General features: G+C 38.7%; 1 pseudogene; it reads left to right on the top strand.

Moving 5' to 3' along the window:
* The first annotated feature begins 6,063 nt into the window (after positions 1-6,063).
* On the top strand, positions 6,064-7,288 carry LOC100388439 (TAR DNA-binding protein 43-like; annotated as a pseudogene).
* The last annotated feature ends 16,067 nt before the right edge of the window (positions 7,289-23,355 follow it).

Genomic DNA, 23,355 nt, shown 5'->3' with positions numbered 1-23,355 from the left:
GGCATAGAGTTGCTGAGTGGATTAAAAAACATGATACAGTGACTTAGTGTCTATAAAAGATTCACTTTAAATGTAAGGACACATATCGCCTGAAAGTGAAGGGATAGAAAGAGATAGTCTACGCAAATGGAAACCAAAAGAAAGCAGGAGCCAGGTGCAGGAGCGCACACCTGTAATCCCAGCACTTTGGGAGGCTGAGGTGGGTGGATCATGAGGTCAGGAGATTGAGACCCTCCTGTCTAACATGGTGAAACCCCATCTCTACTAAAAATACAAAAAACTAGCCAGGCACATCCCTGTAGTCCCAGCTACTTGGGAGGCTGAGGCAGGAGAATCACTTGAACCCAGGAGGCAGAGGGTGCAGTGAGCTGAGATCATGCCACTGCAATCCAGCCTGGGTGAAAGAGACTCCATCTCAAAAAAAAATGAAAGCAGAAAGAGCTATACTTGACAAAAGATTTTAAGTCAAAAATTGGCAAAGATCATTATATATATTTTGTATATTATATATGATAAAAAGTCAATTCAAGAGGAATAAAGGCACCTAACTTCAGAGCAACTAAATATATAAAACATTGATATATCTGAAGAAATAGACCACAATACAATAATAATTGAAGACTTCAATACCCCCCTTTCAAGAATGAATAGGACATCTAGGCAGAAAAATAAGGAAACCAACTTGAGCAACACTAAAAATCAAATGGACAATAGACATAGAGAGAATTTCCCACCCAATAGCAGCAGAATGCATATTATTTTCAGGGGCACACAGAATATTCTCCAGAATAGGCCATACGTTGGGTCATAAAACAAGTCTTTAAAATTTAAGAAGACTGAAATTATATTAAGTATCTTGCAGAACACAGTGGAATGAAACTAGAAATCAATAATATCAAGAAAACAAGAAAATTCACACAGGAACATAGAAACTAAACCTCACACCCTTGAACAACCATTGAATAAAAGAATTAAAAGGAAATTTTTTAATTACCTTGAGATAAATCAAGACAAAAACACATCTTACCAAAGTATATGGTATGCAGTAAAGGCAGCATTAAGACAAAATCTTACAGTGTTAAATATTGACCTTAAAAACAAGAAATATATCAAACAACTTAACTTTACAACTCAAGGAACTAAAAATAGAAAAACTATACTCAACATTAGCAGATGGAAGGAAATAAAGATTGGAGCAGAAATAAACAGAAAAAAGTAAAACTAATAATTATTTTTGAGGAGGTAAAATTATAAAACCCTTTGCTAGCCTAACACAAAACAGAAAGAGAAAACTCAAATAAATACAATCAGAATTTTTTTTAAAAGGAGACTTTACAATAGATGACACAAAACCAAAAAGAATCACAAGGACTACTATGAATAATTATATGCCAACACAGTGGATAACCTAGAAGAAATGGATTAATTCTTAAAAGCATGCAAGTTATCAAGACTGAATCAAGAACTAGAAAGACAAAGAGACCAATAACAAGCAAGGAGATTGAATCAGTCATCAAAACCTTTCCAACAAAGAAAACCCCAGGATGAGATGGCTTCATAAATGAGTGTATCAAACATTCAAAGAAGAGCTAATACTAACCATTCTTAAACTATTCCAAAAATAGAAGACGGAACACTCCCAAACTCATTTTATAAAGACAATATCACCCTGATTCCAAGGCCAGGAAAAAAAAACAAATATATACAAGAAAACTGTAAGCCACTCTCTCTGATGAACATACATGTAAAAATATTTAATAAATTGCTAGTAAACTGAACTGAACAGCACATTTAAAGGATCACACATTATAATCAAGTGGAATCTATTCCTGGGATGCAAAGCTGGTTTAAGACGAAAATCAATCAATGTGACACACTTAACAAAATAAAAGAGAAAACCCACCTAATTATCTCAATAGATGCACAAAAAGCATTTGACAAAATTCAACATCTTTTCATGGTAAACATTCTCAACCAAATAGGTATAGAAGGAGCTTTCCTTAGCACAATAAAAACTATACATAAAAAACCTATGTTTAAAGTCATAATCACTGGAAAAAACAAAGCTTTTCCTCTAAGATCCAGAGCAAGATAAGGATGCTCACTCTTGCCAGTGCTATTCAACATAGTATTGGAAGTCCTGGTTGGAGCAATCAGGCAAGAAAGTGAAATTAAAAAGCATACAAATCAGAAAGGAAGAAATAAAATTATCTCTATTTAAAGATGGCATGGTCATATACATAGAAAATTCTAAACACTCAAAAAAAAAAAAAAACTGTTGGAACCAATAAGCCAATTTAGTAAAGTTGCAGGATACAAAATCATCATACAAAAATTAGTGGCATTTCTATACACCAACAATGAAGTAGCCAAAAAGAAAATTAAGAAAAGTCTCATGTGTATTAGCAACAAAATGAAATATCTAAGACTTGTACACTGAAAATTATAAAACCTTGATGAAGGAAGTTTTAAAAGACACAAACAGAAAGATATCTCTTGTCATTGGATTAAAAGATTAATATTGCTAAAAATCTCGAGATCGATCCAAGATGGCCGACCACTAACAGCTCAGGATTGTAGCTCCCAGTGAAAGCCTAGAGAATGACACGACGCCACACTTTTAGACGAATTTTTGTCACTCACCGATCAGCCAATTCCCAGTGGAGGAGCCCCACGGGTCGCCAGTGCGACTCTTGTGGCTGCCGCAGTGGTTTTGCCGGCGTCTGGGCACAGCAGCTCTTCATGCAGAGCCAACGGGACTGCTTCCCCTACTGACCGGAGTTTGGAGCTCCAGGTAATCAGAGCCGCTTGTTGCAGACTCAAGAGGGAAGCCAGACCAGAGATTCCCGGGCAGAAGAGCACCATCAGTCTTATCGCTGCTATTTAGGCTGCCACAGTGGGTTGCTGGGATCCCAGCACTGGGAATCAATAAGTTGGACGTCGACTCAGAAACCTAATTAGAAAGGCGGTTCATCTACAATGAAGGGAAAAAAACAGCCTAAGAAAGCTGAGTATACTCAAAATCAGAACCCATCAGTAACGGAACAAGCCCTGATGGAAAAGGACTCATCAGCAACCAAACAAGCCCTGATGGAAAAGGACTGTGTTCCATTATCTGAAGTAGGCTTTAAAAGGTGGATGATAAGAAACTTCTGGGAGTTAAAGGAACTTGTTCTAACACAATGTAAAGAAACTAAGAACTTGGAAAAAAGGTTAGATGAAATGTTGAAAAGAATAGACAATATAGAGAGGAATACAAATGAACTTATGGAGTTGAAAAATACAACACGAGAACTTAGTGAAATATGTACAAGCTTAAACAGCCAAATGGATCAAGCAGAAGAAAGGGTATCAGAGGTCGAAGATCAACTTAATGAAACAAAACAAGACAAGAATAGAGAAAAAAGGATAAAAAGGAATGAGCAAAGTCTCCAAGCAATATGGGACTATGTGAAAAGACCTAATATACGCTTGATTGGTGTACCTGAATGTGACGGAGAGAATGAATTCAAGCTGGAAAATACTCTCCAGGACATTATCCAGGAAAATTTTCCTAATTTAGCAAAGCAGGACACTATTCAACCCCAGGCAATACAGAGAACACCACAAAGATATTCCTCAAGAAGACCAACCCCAAGGCACATAATCGTTAGATTCACCAAGATCGAAATGAAGGAGAAAATATTAAGGGCAGCCAGAGAGAAAGATCGAGTTACCCATAAAGGTAAGCCTATTAGGCTTACAGCAGATCTCTCAACGGAAACCCTACAAGCTAGAAGAGAGTGGGGGCCAATATTCAATATACTTAATCAACAGAACTTTCAGCCCAGAATTTCATATCCTGCCAATTTAAGCTTTACATTTGAAGGAAAAATAAAATTTTTTAGGAACAAGCAAGTACTCAGAGATTTTATTACCACCAGGCCTGCTTTACAAGAACTTCTAAAAGAAGCACTATACACAGAAAGGAACAACCAGTATGACCATTTCTAAAAATACACCAAAAAGTAAAGAGCATTAACATAAAGAAGAATTTTTATTAACGAAAGGACAAAATAGCCAGTTAATATCAAACGGCAGCAACCCTAAATTTAAATCGACCAAATCTCCCAATCAAAAGATACAGACAAAATCTAACGGTATATCCAAAGATATACATAGGCTCAAAATAAAGGGTTGGAAAAAAAAAAACGTACCAACCAAATGGAGAGCAAAAATAAATAAATAAAAAGGAGTTGCAATTTTCACATTTGACAAAATAGATTTCAAAGCTACAAGGATACAAGGGTAAAAGGATTAATGTAATAATAAGAGATCTTAACACCCAGGTACATAAGACCCATAATGAGATTTAGATTCAACGAGACAGAAAATTGATAACAATATCCGGGACTGGAACTAAGATCCAGAACAAATAAACTCAATAGAGCTCTCCATTTTAAACACACAAAATATACATTATCCACAAAATCTAACGATATGTCTAAAGATATACAAAGACTCAAAACAAGGGGATGGAAAAAAACTCACCAACCAAATGAAGAGCAAAAATAAATAAATAAAAAGCAGGAGTTGCAATTCTCACACTTAATAAAATAGATTTCAAAGCTACAAGGATGCAAGGGTAAAAGGATTAATGCAACAATAAGAGATCTTAACACCCAGATACATAAGACACATAATGAGATTTAGATTCAACGAGACAACAAATTGATAATGATATCCAGGTCTTGAACTCAGAGCCAGAACAAATAAACACAATAGAGGTCTCCATTTTAAACACATAAAATATGCATTAACCACTTTAAACACTCAAAATATTGATCGGCCATTATTGAAACCCATTTTAGGAATGAAGTAATATTACTTTTTCCCTCTTTTTCTTTTTTTCCCCTTCTTTTTCTCTTTTTCCCTCAAAAAAAAAAAAAAAAAGAAAAGAAAATGGTCGTACCATTTTACACTCCTCCCAACAGTGAATGAGAGTTTCGTTTCTCCACATTCTACCAGCATTGTCCATCTTTTCCATTTTTAACTATTCTGGAGGGAATATAATGTTATCTCACTATAGCTTAAAGCTGTATTTCTCGGGTGACCAGAGATGCTGAGCACATTTTCATATGCTTAAAAAAAAAAAAAATCTCCATATTACCCTAAGCTATCTACAGATTTAGGGCAATCTCGATCAAAATCCCAAGAGCATCTTTTACAAAAATAGAAAAAACAATTCTTAAATTTATATTGAATCACAAAGGACCCCAAATAGCCAAAGTGACATGGTTTGGACATTTGTTCCCTCCAAATCTCATGCTGAAATGTAATCCCCAATGCTGGAGGTGGAGCCTGTGGGAGATGTTTGTGTTGTGACCACAGATCCCTCATGAAGGGTTTTGGTGCCATCCTCATGGTAATTAGTGAGTTTGTGCTCTGAGTTTTCACAAAATCTGGTTGTTTAAAAGTGTGGCCAGTGGATACAGCATGTAGTGTTTTTCAAACACATTTAACCACAGGGCCCTTCTTGTGCACTAGCACTTCACATTACACACTTCTGTAAACACTGCACCTACCATCAATGAGCAATGTCCTGCCAGCTCTATGACGTACTGCTGTCTAAATTCCAGCATGGCTTCTCATGGATAGTGGGTTTAGGGGCTAAGGGTCAGAGCTCAGCCTCCTGAATTACAGCATCCTGAATCTTTCTTGTCCCTCCTCCAGAAAGGGCATTTACTATGTCATTGGAATATATTCTCCTCTCAGGTCATCACTGAAGACATAACAATTGCTTATGTGAAATGATGCAGATCAAGTAATCAACCATGATGATTACTGCTGACAAGCTAAACATCCAAAGGACCGTGGCTGGCAAGGACCAGGAGACAGCGCTTCCAAATGTTTGCATTACACACCCCCTTGTTACAGCTTATTTTCATGTTTGGCCATGAGTTAATATGAATTCCAGAAAGTCTTGAATGAGTCCCAGGAAGAACAATAAAAATGATTATCAAGGAGAATAAACTAAGCTGTGCTTGGATCTGTCACTGCTTTGGTGTCCCAGTTGGGCTTCCTAGCAGTAGCCTAGTGCAGAAATAAAAGATGTCTGAATACACTCAAGTAACTGAAGATGAGAATAAGGAACTCTTTGAAATATCAGAAGACAATGGGATGGTGCTGCTGTCCATGGTTACAGTCCAGTTTCCAGGGGCATGTGGGCTTCACTACAAGAATCCAGTGTCTCAATGTATGAGAGGTATCTAGTTGGCAGAAGGAATTCTGCATGCCCCTCATGCTGCCTGTGGAAATCTGGTCTATGTTGTCAACTATCCCAAAGCCAACAAAAGAAAAATGGATGAGACATCAGTGAAAATGAAGAGCAGCCCAGAAAACATCTTATTTAATAGTGTTGGTAATTAGCGAGTTTGTGCTGAATTTGCTTTTCCCCCTATAGAAACAATCTGAAAGAATATTTTAGTACCTTTGGAGATGTGCAAGTCAAGATAGATATTAAAACTGGTCAACAGGGTTTGGCTTTGTTCATTTTACAAAGTATGAAACACACATGAAATTACTGTCACAGTGACATATGACAGATGGGTGATGGTATGATTGTAAATTTCCCAATTCTAAGCAAGGTCCAGATGAATCTTTGAGAAGCAGAAAAGTGTCTGTGGGGCCCCATACAGAGGACATGACTCCAGATGAGCTATGGTAGTTCTTCTCTCAGTATGAAGAAGTTGGTGGATGTCTTCGTTCCCAAGCCATTCAGGGCCTTTGCCTTTGTTACATTTGCCCAATCTCTTTGTGGAGAGGAATTGATCATTAAAGGACTCAGCATACATATATCCAGTGCCAAAGCTAATCACGCAATAGCAATAGACAGAAGAGGAAGATTCGATAATCTGGGTGGATTTGGTAACAGCAGAGTGGTGGGGCTTGGAAAACAATTCGTACCTTGGAAAACAATCAAGGTACTAATAGGTGGTGGATGAACTTTGGTGTGTTCAGCATTAATCCAGCCATGATGGCTGCAGCCCAGGCAGCACTGCAGAGCAGTTAGGGTACAACGAACATGCGAGCCAGCAGAACCAGTCAGGCCCATCAGGTAATAACCAAAGTCAAGGCAACAGGCAGAGGGAGCCAAATCAGGTCTGTTGTCTAGAAATGACTCTTAAGTGGTTCTAATGCTGGTACAGCAATTGGTTGGGAATCAGCATCAAATGCAGGATCAAGCAATGGTTTTAATGTAGGCTTTGGCTCAAGCATGGATTCTAAATCTTCTGGCTGGGAAATGTAGACAGTGGGGTTATGGTTGTTATGGTTGGGTGGTACGGAATGGTGGGAATTCAAATTTTCCTAAACTCATAGTAAGTATATGGTAAGATACAAAAATTTTCAAAATTGATTTGTTCAGTGTGGAGTATATTCAGCAATATTTTTGACATTTTTCTTTAGAAAAAGGAAGAGAGAAAAGAATTGTGTAAGTTTTGTTACATAAAGAGTTACACAAAGAGTTGAATATATTAAGAGTTGAATACATCAAGAGTTGAAATATTGAGTGGTTGAAAGTGAATGGCTGTTTGTTGGAAAAATCAATATATTAATCAATATATTACAATTGATACTGGCAATATTTTATCCCTGGACTTGTCAAGTGAATTCTTTGCATATTCAAAATGGAAACCATTGATTAGAACTACATTCTTTTCTCCTTGTCTTAATTTGAATATCACCATATGATTTTCTTTCCTTAAGAAAAATCTTCTTTGGGACATCATGGTGTCGCAGTATTTGATTTTTTGGTTTTTGTTTTTAAACACTTGTTCCCCACATATACAAAAGTACAATATGAAGCCTTTATTTAATCTCTGCAGTGTATCTCATTTCCAATGTTTACCGAAGAAGCATTTCATTGAAAGTAGCACGGTAATTATCCTGCCCTAGAAATACTTCCGTCTACATGCTTTCTTATTCAAGAAGTCATCATCACGCTTCACAGGTGCGTCTTTGACAGTGGATTTTCCCATTTTGATCTGCTACTCTTTACTTCATGGCGTCATACTGTCATCAACACAGGGCTCTAAGGCTGTGTGGAACCAGAAGGCTGTCTGAACTTTTGAAACTTTGTGTGGGATTGGTGGTGGTGCCGAGGCAGGGAAGGCTAGTATGAGCAAGAGGAGGAGAGAGTGCGTGCAGAGAGTGGATGGTGCATCATTAATATTTTTTAGCTTCATGAGATCTGTCTCTCAATCCTGTGACCTTGGTGAAAGTATACAGAGAGCAATAATAGCAAATAATGTATAAATTTTATTTTGCATTCATAGGACATCCACGTTTTGTTCTTAGGTAACCCACATTAGTTGAATGTGTTAAGTGAAACAATACTTGTATACACCCCCTACCCTTTTGTCAGCTGCTGTGAATGCTGTACGGTGTGTGTTCTCTTCTGTTACTGATATGTAAGTGTGGTAGTATGAACTGAAGCTGATAGGTTGAGAACATAAACCAAGCTTGTGGTGTGCTTTGAAGGAGTACTTGGAAGCAGAGTTCACAGTGAGCTCAGGTGTCTCAAAGAAGGGTGGAAATTCTAATGTCTGTTATTTATCCATAAGAATGCTGTTTGCTACAGTTCTGAGTCCTGTGCTTGGATGCTTTTTATAAAGAGTTGTCAATGTTGAAAATTCTTAAATAAAGCCAACTTCGATTTTTTAAAAAGTGATTATCAGGATCAAAACAGGATATGTGATGAAAGGTTCAATGATTTGAGTTATTTTTGGCCATTAGGTGACACAATACTGACTATCACTCACTATATAAGCCTCCTGTCTTATGTATTAGATTTTGTGAAAATGATACTAATTAGCTTCTTGTATCTTCGGAGTACCACAAAAGTTAGAAAGGACTTAAAGGGGATTTTACTAATACATGAGAACACATTTATCATTAGGTTGATAAAAACTTGTTTTATTAAATCAATGCATTTGGAGATTCTGATTTTGACATCTAAGAGAGAACCGATGTATGCATTTTCCTCAACAGCCAGGTCTTTACTTTCACTTGTTTGGGGCTAGACCAGGTAATTGCCCAAACTTCTTTCTCTGCTTCTGTTTATCTTCAATCCCAACAAATCTCCCTCAAAATGTAATTCTATGGAGAAACCTATGCAGACTATCTCACCTGGCTCTAATGACCTCAGTTTTATCACCAACTCTTATGCCACATGTGTTTCCAGTGGTATAATCATGAAATGTCTGTATTTTGTTCATGTTTTATATGATCTTAATGATGCTTGTCCTTTACTAGAGACCACAGAACAAAGGTTGTGTGTTTTCACAAGTCTGACACATGAAGTGACAATAAATCAACAGTGTTTCTGAAAAAATTATAATAAGAGTGTGACACCTACAGCCTTCCTACTCCCTTCTCTCTTCCTCCCACTCTCACCATGTGATAACTGGCTCCCCCTTTGCCTTCTACCATGAATGTAGGATGGGATTCCTGAGGCCTCCACTAAGAGCAGATGCTGCTATGCTTCCTCTACAGCCTGCAGAACTGTGAGCCAATTAAACTTCTTTCATTATGAATTACCCAGTTTCAAGAATTCCTTAATAGCAACAAAAACAGACCAACACAGAAAGCAATCTTGAGGGGAAAGAAAAAAGCTGGAGGTATCACACTTCCTTACATCAATTATAGTACAAAGCTATAGTAATCAAAATAGTATGAGACTGGCATAGAGCAGATATATAGACTAATGAAACATAAGAGATAACCCAGAAATAAACCTACACATTTATGGTCAAATGATCTTCAACAAGGGTTCCAAGCGCACACAATGGGGAAAATACCAGTCTCTTCCAAAATGTTGGGAAAACTGGATATCCACACGCAAAAGAAGGACATTGGACCCTTATCTGACACTATACACAAAGATCAAATCAATGGATTAAAGACTTAAGAGTAAAGCTTGAAACCATAAAACCCTTTTCTAAAAAATGGGGGAAAACCATCTTGACATAAGTCTTGGCAATAATTTTTTAAATGTGATACCTAAAGCGCAGGCAACAAAAGCAAAAACAGACAAGAAGGACAACATCAAACCAAAAAGCTTCTGCGCAGCAAAGAAAACAACGAGCAGAGTGAAAAGGCAACCTACAGAATGAAAGGAAATATTTACAAATGATATATCTGATAAGGGGTTGATGTCCAAAATATATAAACTCCTACAACTCAATAGCAAACATACAAATAACCTGAGTAAACAACAGCCAAAGGACCTAAGTAGAATTTCTCAAAAAAAGAAATTCAAGTAGCCAACAGGGACATGAAAAGGTGCCGAGTATCTCTACTCACGGAAATGCAAATCAAAACCACAATGAGGTTATCGTATAACACCTATTAGGATATCTCTTTTCAAAAAAAAAAAAAAAAAAAAAGATAACAAGTGTTTGTAAGGATGTGGGGAGAAAGAACCCTTGTACAGTGTTGATAAGAATGTAAACTAGTACAGCCATTATGAAAAACAATGTGACTATCCCTCAAAAAATTAAAAGTAGAATTACCATACGATCTAGCAATCCCACTTCTGGGTATATATCTAAAGGAAATGAAATCAGTATGTCAAAGAGCTATCTGCACTCCAACGTTCACTGCAGCATTAGTCACAATAATTGTAACATAGAAACAACCTAAATTTCTTTGACAAATTAGTGGATAAGGAAAATGTGGTTTACATACACAATGAAACGTGATTCTACCTGAAAAAAAAAAAAGGAAATCCTACTATTTGCCAACAACAGAGATGGAAATGAAGGACATTATACCAAGCAAAATGAGTGAGATATAGAAAGAGAAATACTATCTGACCTCACTTAAATGTAGAAACTAAAATAAACTCATAGAAGCTGAAAGTAGGGTGGTGGTTGCCAGGGACTCAGAGGAGGGCAAAATGGGGTTATATTGCCCAAAGGGCACAAAGTTTCAGTTATGCCAGAGGAATAACTTCTGGATATCTAATGTACATCATGGTGACAATAGTAATACTGTATTGCATCCTTGAAATTTGCTAAACTGATAGATTTTAAAGTAAATCTTAACACACACACAAAACAAAAATAGTAACTGTAGAGATGACATAATTGGTTGAAAGGCGGTGATCAATTCACAATACATACGTATATTAATATATCAAATTGTACCGCTTAAGTACATAAAATGTTATGTCAATAATATTCCAATAAAACTATTAAAAGAGATAAACAAATGAGGAAAAAATACTTTCTTTGGTCAATAGTTTTTTTCAAGAATTATATCTCACTGAGTATAAAGTGAGCTTTCTATGAAGTTGAAAGAAAGTTAAAAGTTGTTACTGTGTTTGCAAATCTGAGACTTGGCCCGAGGATGGAGAGTAACTGAGACTTTAAACATGAAAGAATTGCTAAGAGGTTCAAAGAAAACAAGCAAATAAAACAGAAAAGAGGAAACAATTATTAGCTCTAGGAAAAGCAAAAGATTACATAGGAAAGTAAGTTTCTTCTTAGTACACTATGTGACTTGGCTGTAATATGTATATAGTTATAATAAAATATATGTTGAAGTTTTTCCTGCCCAAACAAAGATGTTTCTGAGAGTCAGGAATCTAGAAGCAGCTTAAAGGCTCCAGGACTCTCAGAAGGTTGTAGTTGCAGTGTCTGCTAAGGCTGCAGTCCCCTGAAAGGTTAACTGGGACTGGAGGATGTATTTTCAAGATGGTTCTCTCCCATGGCTATTGGCAGAACACCTCACTTCCTCCCACTGTTGGCAGGTGGCCTCAGTTCCTCACCACATGAGGCTTTCCACAAGGTGCCTGAGTGTCCTCATGACATGGTAGCTGGCTCCCCACTGAGAAAGCCATTAGAGAAAGAGATGGAGAGACAGAGGGCAAAATGGAAGCTACAGTGTCTTTTACAACCAAATCTCAGAAGTGACACCATCACTTCCATCTTTTTTTTTCTACTGGTTAAAATGTGTTCCTAAGTCTAGCCCACACTCAAGGAAGAGTGATTAGGTTGTACCTCTCGAACAGAGAAGTAGCAAAAAATTTGTGAACTTTTTAAAAATCAGTACAACTAATCAGGTAGAGACTCCAAAAGAATATGCATAGAATTTACCATTATTTAGAAAATTTAGTAAGGTTGCCAAAAACAGAATATGTAAAAATCAATTCTTTTTTATGCAGCCATAAGAGGTAGGAAATTGAATTTTTTAAACAAGATACAATATTAATAGGAAGATTTGAATTTTTAAAACTCAAATTAGTCTATAAATTTTTGTCATACTTGATACACTGATTCTAAATTTCATAGAAAAGGTAAAAAAAAAAACAAGGAAAATTTAAAGTAGAGAAACTTGCCTTTTTAAATATAAAGGTTTATTTTAAAGCTATAGAAATCTAGAAAGTGTATTTGATAGAGATGGATAAATTGACTATTGCTCAAAACAGAGGACCCAAAAATGGACCCAAACATACAGACACTTAAAATATTAGATAGAAAGGGCACTGCAGACATATAGAAACAGACCTATAGGCTATTCATTAATTCCTGTGATAATTAGTTGTCCATATTTTTTTAAACAGATTAGATTTTCACCTCATAGGAAATTAATTCCAGCTGAGTTAAAGACATAAATACAAAACTCAAAACTTAAAAATTAGAGTAAAATATGAACAAGAATGTCTTTATGACCTTGAGGTCGGGAAGGATCTCTTTAAATAAGATATACAAAAGCACAACACAGATAACAGATTGAAACATTTACTGCACTAATTTTTTAAATTCATCTCTCATGAAAATCAGCATAAAAGAAATGACATGACACAATTGAGAAAGAGTTCTTTTTCATATATAACACCAACAAGGATTAGTACCCGGAATATATGTAGTACTTCTACAGAAAGAGAAGCAATCCAATGGCAAATGGGCAAAAGGTATTACTAGACAATTCACAGAAGGAAAAAAAAATAAATGTACACTAAATACATGAAAGTATTCTCAGTCTCACTGAGAATAATTAGGGAAATTCAAAATAAAACCAAAATGAGTTATCTCCACACTCGTCAAATCAGAAAAAAATGTAAACCTAATATTTCAAATGTTCAACAGGATTTAGAAAAAACAGAAATTTGTATATACTGCTGATAGGAATATAAACTGGTAGAACTATCTTCGGGAAACAATTTGGCAAAATGTAGTACAACAAGGCTACTTCCTGTGTACCTCTATGATCACTTGGCAATTACGGAATCGGGGGGATGGGGCAGCTGAGAGCAGTTACAACTTCCTGTCAAAGAATGAGTAGAGGAAGTATGATGAGTGTAGCGTGGGACAGATGTTTCAGATAACTGTAGAACATTCAGCTGACGATACCAGCAGGCAGATGAACATGTTTCTGGAACTGAGGGAAGATGTCTGTACCATGAAGATTTGGGCTCTTTAGTGAGTAGGCTGAAGGAAATGTAAAATGGAGGCTCATCAACCTAAATGCCTGAAAATGCATTTGTTTCACATGTGCAATATCTTAAAGACAGGTGTTAAGCTACGTCACTGTTCAAGAAGTTTGGCTCCTGCTGATTTAAACACACTTGTTTCACCTGCTTGTGGTTAAGCTGGGAATTCTGATATGGGTAATATAAGAAACCATGTGTCTGTTTAGACCACCAGGTGACCTCAAGTGCTTGGACTTGAACATTTAACTTTATAATACTCTTGGCCAGGCACAGTGGCTCACCCCTGTAATCCCAGAACTTTGGGAAGCCAAGGTGGGTGGATTACCCGAGGTCAGGAGTTCAAGATCAGCCTGGCCAACATGGTGAAACCCAGTCTCTACTAAAAATACAAAAAGAGGCCCGGCGCGGTGGCTCACACCTATAATCTCAGCATTTTGGGAGGCCGAGGCGGGTGGATCACGAGGTCAAGAAATCGAGACCATTCTGGTCAACAAAGTGAAACCCCGTCTCTACTAAAAATACAAAAATTAGCTGGGCATGGTGGTGCACACCTGTAGTCCCAGCTATTCAGGAGGCTGAGGCAGGAGAATTGCTTGAACCCAGGAGGCGGAGGTTGCGGTGAGCCGAGATCATGCCATTGCATGCCAGCCTGGGTAACAAGAGCAAAAACTCCGTCTTAAAAAAAAAAAAAAGTAGTCAGGCATGGTGGTACGTGCTTATAGTCCCAGCTACTCAAGAGGCTGAGTCAGAAGAATCACTTGAACCCGGGAGGTGGAGGTTGCAGTAAGCCAAGATCAAAAAAAAAAGTATACTCCCATGCCCTGAGAAAATAGACTATAATGTATATTAATTATGCTCCTGTGCTTATTCAAAATCTCATACATTGGATACAATATATCAGATTTCCAAGAAACTTTTATGGACTTTTGCAAATAGCCGGTTATGCTACCTGCATGTTGCAGGGCGAATATAGGATTAAATCAGTAACTGACAAAGTATAGAAAGCTACGTCTTCCTACTTTGATGTCACTCTTATTAAGATTTTGGCCTCTGTTTAGTATACAATAAGGAAGAGAACTTGATTTGCATTCAGGATTGAGATTTAGTGAATGGGACATGCTTAATTTTGGAGCTGAGCAGGGCCGATATAAACTTTTCAGCAAATTCTAGCATTGGAGGGACAGTGCTTGCAGAACAAAAGGTAAAAAGGTATTTGGGGGCTAATTCATATGGACATTGGGGCCAATAAAGGATATTCTGTTCAAAAGCAGTGCACAACTTCCCTACCTTCGCCTGGTTTCTAAGACTTGGAAATAAATCTGCACTTTGAACTACGTATGTCAGCTTTCTCCTTTTACGGTCAAGCAAAAACAGAAGTAAACATCTCAACCAGCTGCCTCCTAAACAAGAGAAGATTCAGGATTTCACTCAAAAGGAAATTATTCAGTAAGAACAATGTGAGCCTTGGATAAGGTCCCAGTTTCTTGGCTGGCAGTTCAGGCCTCCTCAGTTCTCCAGCTTATGTCCCTGAGGCACAAGTATCACTAGTGTGCATTTTCTACATATGGAGAGTGGCAGGAAAAAGGAATTGGATGCTGCCATTCATCTGACAAAATGCAGCTCGGCCTTGACCTGGGAAATTTCATTGTTTCTTCAGTGACTCAATTCTATAGATTCTGAAGAACTGAGGGCTCATGCTTCAAAATGCCCCTGTCAGCCACCACTACGTCTGAGCATACAATACAGTTGAATGGTGTCAACAATTTAGGAAGAGACCAGGCCAACTTCTCACTTAGCGTGAGTATCCATAAATTTCTCTATAGATATAGACATGTATGGGATTGCAGATTTCTGCTTCAGTGTTAGGAAGTATGCAATATATTTACCATGATCAGTTTCTAAAATTCAAGGGTTTTGGATTAAAGAGGCATTATGCTAGATGCATACAACAATATACCCACATACACAAATAACTATATTACACCATAGAAATCTTGCAGAAGGCGTATAAAGTTCTCTAGGAATACCAGTGAGGGAGCAATCACTTCCTGAGTGAGATGAAGGGGAATGTCATGGAACAGGTGGTATTTTAGGCAGGTCTTGGAGGATGAGTAGGGTTTGCCAGGTTCAGACCCTCCAGCAATATGCAACAACTTAGACAAAGCCCTTATTTTAGGAGACATTGAATCGAATGTATGGGAAAGGGCACTAGAAAAGGACTTGGAACATGAGAAGCCCCAGGTTCTTAAGGGTCTTGCAATTTTAAGATTTTAGGCTAAAACTCAGTAGTTCTAAAACTTTAATGTGCATTAGAATCACTAGGGAATCTTGTTATGATTTGGATTCTAGAGTTCTGTGATATGGCCAGAGATTCTGCATTTCGAACTAGCTCCCAAGTGACACAGATGTTGCTGGTCTCAGCAGCACACTTTAGAAAACAAGTTACTAGAACTGAGCAACCACAGTAACCACTAGCCACATGTGCTAGTTAAATTTAAATTATTACTTAAAATTAAATACAAATTAAAGTCTAACGAGACTCAAACCTGGGAGGCAAAGGTTGCAGTGAGCCGAGATCACGCCACTTCACTGCAGCCTGGGTGACAGAGACTCTGTCTCAATAAATAAATACCTTGAGGCTTAGTTCCCCAATCATACTAAACACATTTCAAATGCTCAATAACCACACAAGGCTAGCTGCCATCCCGGACAACGCAGAAATAAGACATTTCATCATCACAGAAAGTTCCATTGGTTAGTGAAAGTTCCACTGATTCCAGAAGACAACACAGCACCATTAAGTGAATTCAGAAAAGGATATGATACCAGCTAATGAAAATAGCTAATATTTTAAAACACATTGCTTGGCATGAGCCAAAAAACACCTGTGGTAGTTTTAAGATTTGTCCACAAATTTTTTGATACTCATCTCTTTAAGAGATAGAGCCTCATTTCTAATGAATGTGTAAAATGTGACAGATGTGATGGTGTGACTCTCAAATCTCAGCCATAAAAAGTTATTTTGGCTTTCTCCTTGCTCTCTCTCTTCCTGGGATCATTCACTTTGAGGGAAGCCAGCGGCCATGTTGTGAAGACCTTTTAAGCAGCCCTGTGAAGGTGCCTCCGCCATGAGAAAGGCGGCTCCAGTGAACACTCATGTGATTGAGCTGTTTTAGACGCTAATCCTCCAGTTCCTGTCAAGATCAATGCATCCCCAACTAACATCTTGACTGCAACTTCGAGAGAGCCAAAGTTATTCCCAAATTCCTGATCTATAGAAATAATATCAAACAGAGTCAAAATAATTTTAAAAAAGAAATGGTAAGGTAATAAATGCTTGTGTTAAGCCATTACGTTTTTGAGTAATTCGTTACATGGCAATAGATGACTAATATACTATTCTAAGCACTTTGCATACTTAACTCACGATAACCCTTTAACGAGACCTACCTTCCTATCCCCATTTTATAGATGGGGAAACCAAGACAGAGAGGCTAATTAAGTTGTTTATGGTCGCACACCTAGTAAGCATAGAAATAGAGATTCAAACCCATTAGGCCAGGATCCAGAGTCTTGCTCTCATCCACTACCTTGCTCTCAAATCGGTTAGAACACATTTCTGGGGGTAGCGTGGAGGACAGCTCAGAGAGTCACTGAAGGAAAGAAGGCTGCTTCTTATTCTGGCTGCATTTTAGGGTCACCTAGAAAATTTACCAATGTGCAGCCTCACTTAAGATCAACTGAGGCACAGTCTATGAGATGCGACCCAAGCATTGTGGCCTTTAAACAATGTTCCCCCCACCCCAGCTTCCTGCCCAAATGATTCCAATGTGCAGTTAGGGTCAAAAGCCAACGATAGAGTTTAGCTACTCCAGGTGTGGGCCCAGGAACTTGTTAGAAGCATAATTTGTATTGCAACAAGAATTCCCAGGTGCCTTTTATAACATTAAAGTTTGAGAAGCACTACTGTACTCCCTACCTCAGGCTATACCTGGTAACGGGCAGAAACTGAGCATCAGACAGGTTGGTCCATATGGCATTTGCTGCAGGAACTGAAACTGAGTGCATAGAGAAAAACCTAAGCTTAGCATTTTATGCAGTGGTTCTTCAAAATGCCAAAAAGATAGGAGGAAAGAAAACTTGAAGAGACAGGTGATAAAAGCAGAAGAGAATAAATAACTTCTCTCTGTGTCACAGAAATAAAGAATTCCAGGGAGTGATCAGTAAAAATTGGCATGTCAGAAAAGGCTGGCCTTAAAAGACATACACACGAGAGAAAAAAAAAAAAAAAAGCAAGACAGCAAAATTGCTTCTCATCAGTTTGAGGCCAGGGGTAACTCTCTCCTCACTGTATGGCTTTGGAGGTTTTGGGAAAGGAATGTGAAAAACTGCTTTATTCTGGCCTTATCTGTCTACAGTAAATAACATGCCAGTAAAAGTTAACAACTTAAAAGGAAGGGAACAGAACTACTTTTGCCCTCTTATCAGTAGTGTAATTATAACTAATCCTCAGGTAAGGATGGCCAGCTTTATGACTTACCCACGGACTTCAAATTTTATCAACACCATATCTGTTATATTTAAAAAGCCAATCAGATATGACATTTCCTTTATCCTCCACAAAGCTTCAAGGAACGTGGGAAGAGAGTGTCATATCCATCTATACAGGAGAAAATGAAGTTCTAGGGAAACTACTTGTAGCATCTTCCTGTCTGAAAAGATAGTAGTAGAACCCATTACTCACTACACAGCTGCTAAGATAGGATAAGTTTCTACTACTTCCCAAAATGATGCGTAACTTAAAAGATAAATCCAAAACCACTTGCAACATAGACGCCAGTAAACAAGTACTGCCAAACCCTGGCATGCATCTGATTCCCGGAGGGCTTGTTTCAACACAGCTTGCTGGGCCCTATCCCCAGAATTGCTGATGTAGTCATTTGGGCTGTAGCCAGAGAATTTGCCTTCCTAAAAGGTCCCCAGGTGATGCTGATGCTGCTAGTCGCAGGACCACATGTTGAAACCACTTTAGCACAAAGAGCAACACTACAGCCTCGTGTTAAGGAGCTGGAATTCTGAGCCAGTGTCATGGTGGAAATCTCAACTCTGCTTCTTCCAAAACGTGTGACCTTAGACAAGTTACTTAACCTTTTTTTGTCTCAATGTCTTTCTTTGTAAAATGAGGGCAACATCAGGGCTATCTCTTAGAATTATCTTATTCAAAATGTTCATTTATCCAAATGGCACAGAAAAGTGCTTAGTAAATTAGAAAAGCTCCCAATGTCAGCTATTAACACCAGAGCATGTTAAAGACAAAAAATTTATTTTTGTACTAGCTTTACCCGGCATAATTAATATTGACTTATTTTTTCAATTATTTTATTATAAATGCAATTATCAATCTTGTTTGCAAATACTACATATAAAACAAGAATCCATCAAGCTGATCACAGGAGGTGGGCAGGGAAGGGCTGGGAGAGGGGCGGGGTCCCACCTTCAGGCCTGTGCCCACGGACCTAGGTGAGGAAAGGCACTCCTGCCTTCGTGCTCAAATGTTGCATTTTCCAAGACCATCCTGGCCCACTATGTCCCCATCCTATGCCTATTAAAAAATCCTTGAGGCCAGGCAGGTGGCTCATGCCTGTCATCTCAGCACATTGGGAGGCTGAGGCAGGCAGATCACCTGAGGTCGGGAGTTTGAGACCAGCCTGACAAACATGGAGAAACCCCATCTCTACCAAAAACACAAAATTAGCCAGACATGGTGGTGCAGGCCTGTAATCCCAGCTACTTGGGAGGCTGAGGCAGGAGAATCACTTGAACCTGAGAGGCGGAGGTTATGGTGAGCCGAGTTCACGCCATTGTACTCCCACCTGGGCAACAAGAAAGAAACTCCATCTCAAAAAAGACAAAAAAAAAAAAAAAAACAGACACAAGCAGCTGGATGTTGAGAGGAACACATTGGCAGAAGGGCACACAGGTGGCTGGACATCAAGAGGCACAGAGGAGCAGAAGGACACACTGACCAGCACCAGCAGACTCCAGCAGGCCATCGACCAGTGGAATGACATGAACACCGAGGGGCATGAAGCAGGGCAGTCAGAGGAGAGTCCAGCCAATGAGTGGCCCAACTCCAGGGGAAAACCACCTTCCCACTCCATCCCCCTTTCTGGGTCCCCATCCATCTGCTGAGAGCTACTTCCACTCAATAAAACCTTGCACTCACTCTCCAAGCCCACATGTGATCCAATCTTTCTGGTACACTAAGGCAAGAGAACCCCAGGATACAGAAAGCCCTCTGTGCTTAAGACAGAGGGTCTAATTGAACTGGTTGACATAAACCACCTACAGAGAGCAAAATGAAAACTGCACACTGTAACACACACCCACTGGGGCTTCAGGAACTGTAGATACCACCCCCAGATGCTGCCCTGGGGTCAGAATCCACACACCCCACAACCCATCTGTCTGCATGCTTCCCGTAAAGGTTTGAGCAACAGGGCAACAAAGAAGCGAGCCACACCCCCATGGCATGCCCTGCAAGGGGGATAAGGGAAATTTTCCTGTTTCAAAATGAGAGAGCATAATTTTCTGTGACTAAGAACAGACTCCAGAAGGTATAAGCAGACTTTGTCCTAAGTCTGTAGCTACCACAGTATCAACTGTTCTTTAAAAGCACTTACACAGTCATTATTAAACAAGAGTTTAAAACATGTTATGGCATAAAAAATAGTTGCATGACAGGAAAAGGAAGTGAGAATGCCAGGACAGAGCATTTTGGAGCAGGAAGAAGACAGAACACAAGTGTGGCTTAGAGACAATCGGACCCTTGGTCTGCCAGATCCAAGATGGCCACTGCTGGCTCCAACACGGTTAGATGAAACCAGCAAGAGATCAGCACCCAGAACACTGGACCTGGAATGAGCCAAGGGGGAATCCGCTAAACGAATTTAGAAAGAAATGTTCAGATAGAGGGACCAGAAAAGGCAAACCCAGAGCTCTAAGAGGAGGAAGTGGAGGAGACAAATAGCGGGAACTGGCATTGTCTGAAGGGTTCAGAGGCAAGAGTTTAAATCTACCTGCAAGTCTTACAAATGTACTTTCTATCACGAAAGTATCCAAATTAAACTCTTGGCTCTTCATCATCGGGCCCTATGTCCTTCCACTCAATTTTTCTACTCCATCTTAACTTTTTGTCCAGTCAAACCCACTACTTACAATTTTCCCAAAACCTAAATTGATGCTGCAGCAGCCAAGCCTTTACTAACACTAGTCCCCTGACCTGAAAGAAGCTTTTGCTGAATGAACCCTTTCCACCCTTTAAAGCCAAATCAAAATCCTCTGCTTTCTCAAAATAAAATTAATTTCTCCATGCTTCATGCTTATCATGTTGTTTCTTTCTAGTCATTCTATTCACACATAACATCCTGCCGTATGGTATGGTGAACAGGTACCTGCCTACCTGCCTCAATCTTAAGTTACTTGAGGCAAAGAACCAGCACTCTGAACGTGGGACATGGCTGGTAGTAGATGCCTCTGGGTTCTCTGAACATACTGTTCTTCAGATCCAAGCATCCTACTGTAAGCCCCTGTGGACCTGCCTCAGGGACTTTCTCCTGTAGCTAGATTGTGCTTGTCTGGGCAGAGAAAACACAAAAACTATGGAATAAATGCCCCTGGGAACAGCTCTCAGCCAATTATATTCATGGACTGGTGGATTAGTAACCGAACCTCCCTTGCCCGGTTAGCAGAACAACCCTGAGGTGCATGCTCTACACAGTCTCTCAGAGATCCCCACCAGATTTGAGCCCTAGTTGTCTTGAGCAATAACCTGCTCATTAATGAACCCTGTATGGGCTCCCTTCCCAGCTCATTCTTAATGCCCTACATCATTGCTGGCGTTTCCAAAATTCACCTCTCAAATAAACATCTGCTCTGGAATCCTTGTTTTGGAGTCTGTCTAGAGGAACTGTCAGTTTACTAAGATAATGCTGAATAAATATCACCATTGGTTAGATGACTTAAATTCATGGAAAAGGTGAGACCAAAAAGAAAGAGGAAACTCCAAGAAAGGAAGATCAATGAAACTCCAAGAAAGGAAGATAAATGTTAGGATAAATTTCAGAGGCAAAAAATCAACAGTGGAGCCTGAGCTTTTCTTGGTCTAGAGGTTATAGGCTGGTGAGAGGGACAGTCAAAGCTGAACAGGTAGACCACATGAGACCAGATTTTTATGATGATGATCTTCCCCCATGAAATCCTCAGAGGTTTTCTCATGGGATTTCTTTGTAGAACAGCTGAAAGAAATTAATTTATTAAAGTTATTTTAGCAGTATGAGATTAAAACATAGGTACTCTCAAGAAACATATAAAATTATTCAAAAAAAAAAAAAAAAAAAAAACACCCCTTCAGTTATAGGAGCAACAGCATGTTGAATGAGACTTTTTCCTCAGGTCTCAAAACTTCAGTGTAAATCCCTAAAGCAAAGAACAGTATCAGTCAAGATGGGCAAGGCAAATCTGTAGTAACAGACACTCAAAATCTCAATGGTTTAAAATGAAGATCTGGGCTTCTGCTTATACAGCATGTCTAAGGCAGGTTTGTGAAAGGCTTTCCGCCATATCACTCAGGAACTGTCATCTTATAACTCCAATATCTCAAAAGCAAGTCTTCACAGTTTGCCATTAAAATAAAGTGGCTGGGGAAATCAAGCGCTGGCAATTAAATACTTCCATCTAGAAGTGAAATGTGGTTTATTATTCATATTTCAGAAACAGTCGCATTGCCATGCCTAACTCAAAGAAGACAGAAATTTTAGCCACCCATGTGCCTTGCAGTGGAGCTAAAGGAGGGATTCCAGAAGGCCAAGCAAAGAGTGAATCAGCAGCCTCAGGAATGCAAAGTACCCAATGAACCCATAAATGTGTCCCACAAAAGAGTCAGCACTTGGACACCAACCATCACTGTGAAAATGGCGGCCAACAGGTAAGAAAACTACACTGAGCACCAGCTAAAAAAAAAAAAAAACAAAGACTCAGAAAATGGGATACAGGAATAGGATGGTAAAAAGAATAAACCGTCATTCCCTTTTCCAGACCCTGAGGTCTGAGCTATAGAAAAATAACATTTTTAACAGAATGCAAGATGGAATATATTGGCTTAGCTAAGACTATATTTTAGAATACCAAAATGAGACTGTTCTTACAGCTAAAAGTGAACAAAAAGCTGCCATTAGGAGGACAGGCAAGGCAAATGCAACAGAATTTTGAGGTCAGTATTGGATGGAAATAAACCTATTTCCTGTTTTGCTTCCATCAAGTTAAGCCCATTCAATAAACCAGCCACATAAGCCAAAAGAAAGTGTCATACAAATTCTTATCAGCCTGTACTTCTCTTTATGATAGAAAAATAGACTGGAGAATATAAATTACCTTTTTCTGTTCTATATTCTCAATAGTGCTTGGCCTTTAGAAAGTAACTCTTCTTGAGGCTAGCTTTGTAGATATCTAGTATGCTGTTACTTACAAATAGCAACAGACTCAACAAATTTGTTTAAACAAATACAACTATCATTATTTTACATAACTAAAAGTGGAGAAGCTGCAGGAAATTTAAGGCTCAATCACATCATAAACCTCAAAGTCTGAGATTATCTTGGATTTCCCTCATAACACAAAATGGCTGCTGAAGCTCTACTAACACATTCCCACTTGACAATATCCAGAGATAGGAATATAAGCATATCTTTTTCTCTGCTCTTCTTTTAAGATCAAAGGAAACACATCCAGATGCTCTCCAGCTGACTTCCCTTCAGTGCTACTGACAAGAATTCGGTCATAGTCTATTCTTAAATCACTCACTAGAAATGAGAATAAAA

This window comes from Callithrix jacchus, chromosome 5 (genome assembly GCF_049354715.1).
Source record: "Callithrix jacchus isolate 240 chromosome 5, calJac240_pri, whole genome shotgun sequence".
NCBI classification, from domain to species: Eukaryota; Metazoa; Chordata; class Mammalia; order Primates; family Cebidae; genus Callithrix; species Callithrix jacchus.
This window is presented reverse-complemented; position numbering and strand designations above follow the sequence as displayed.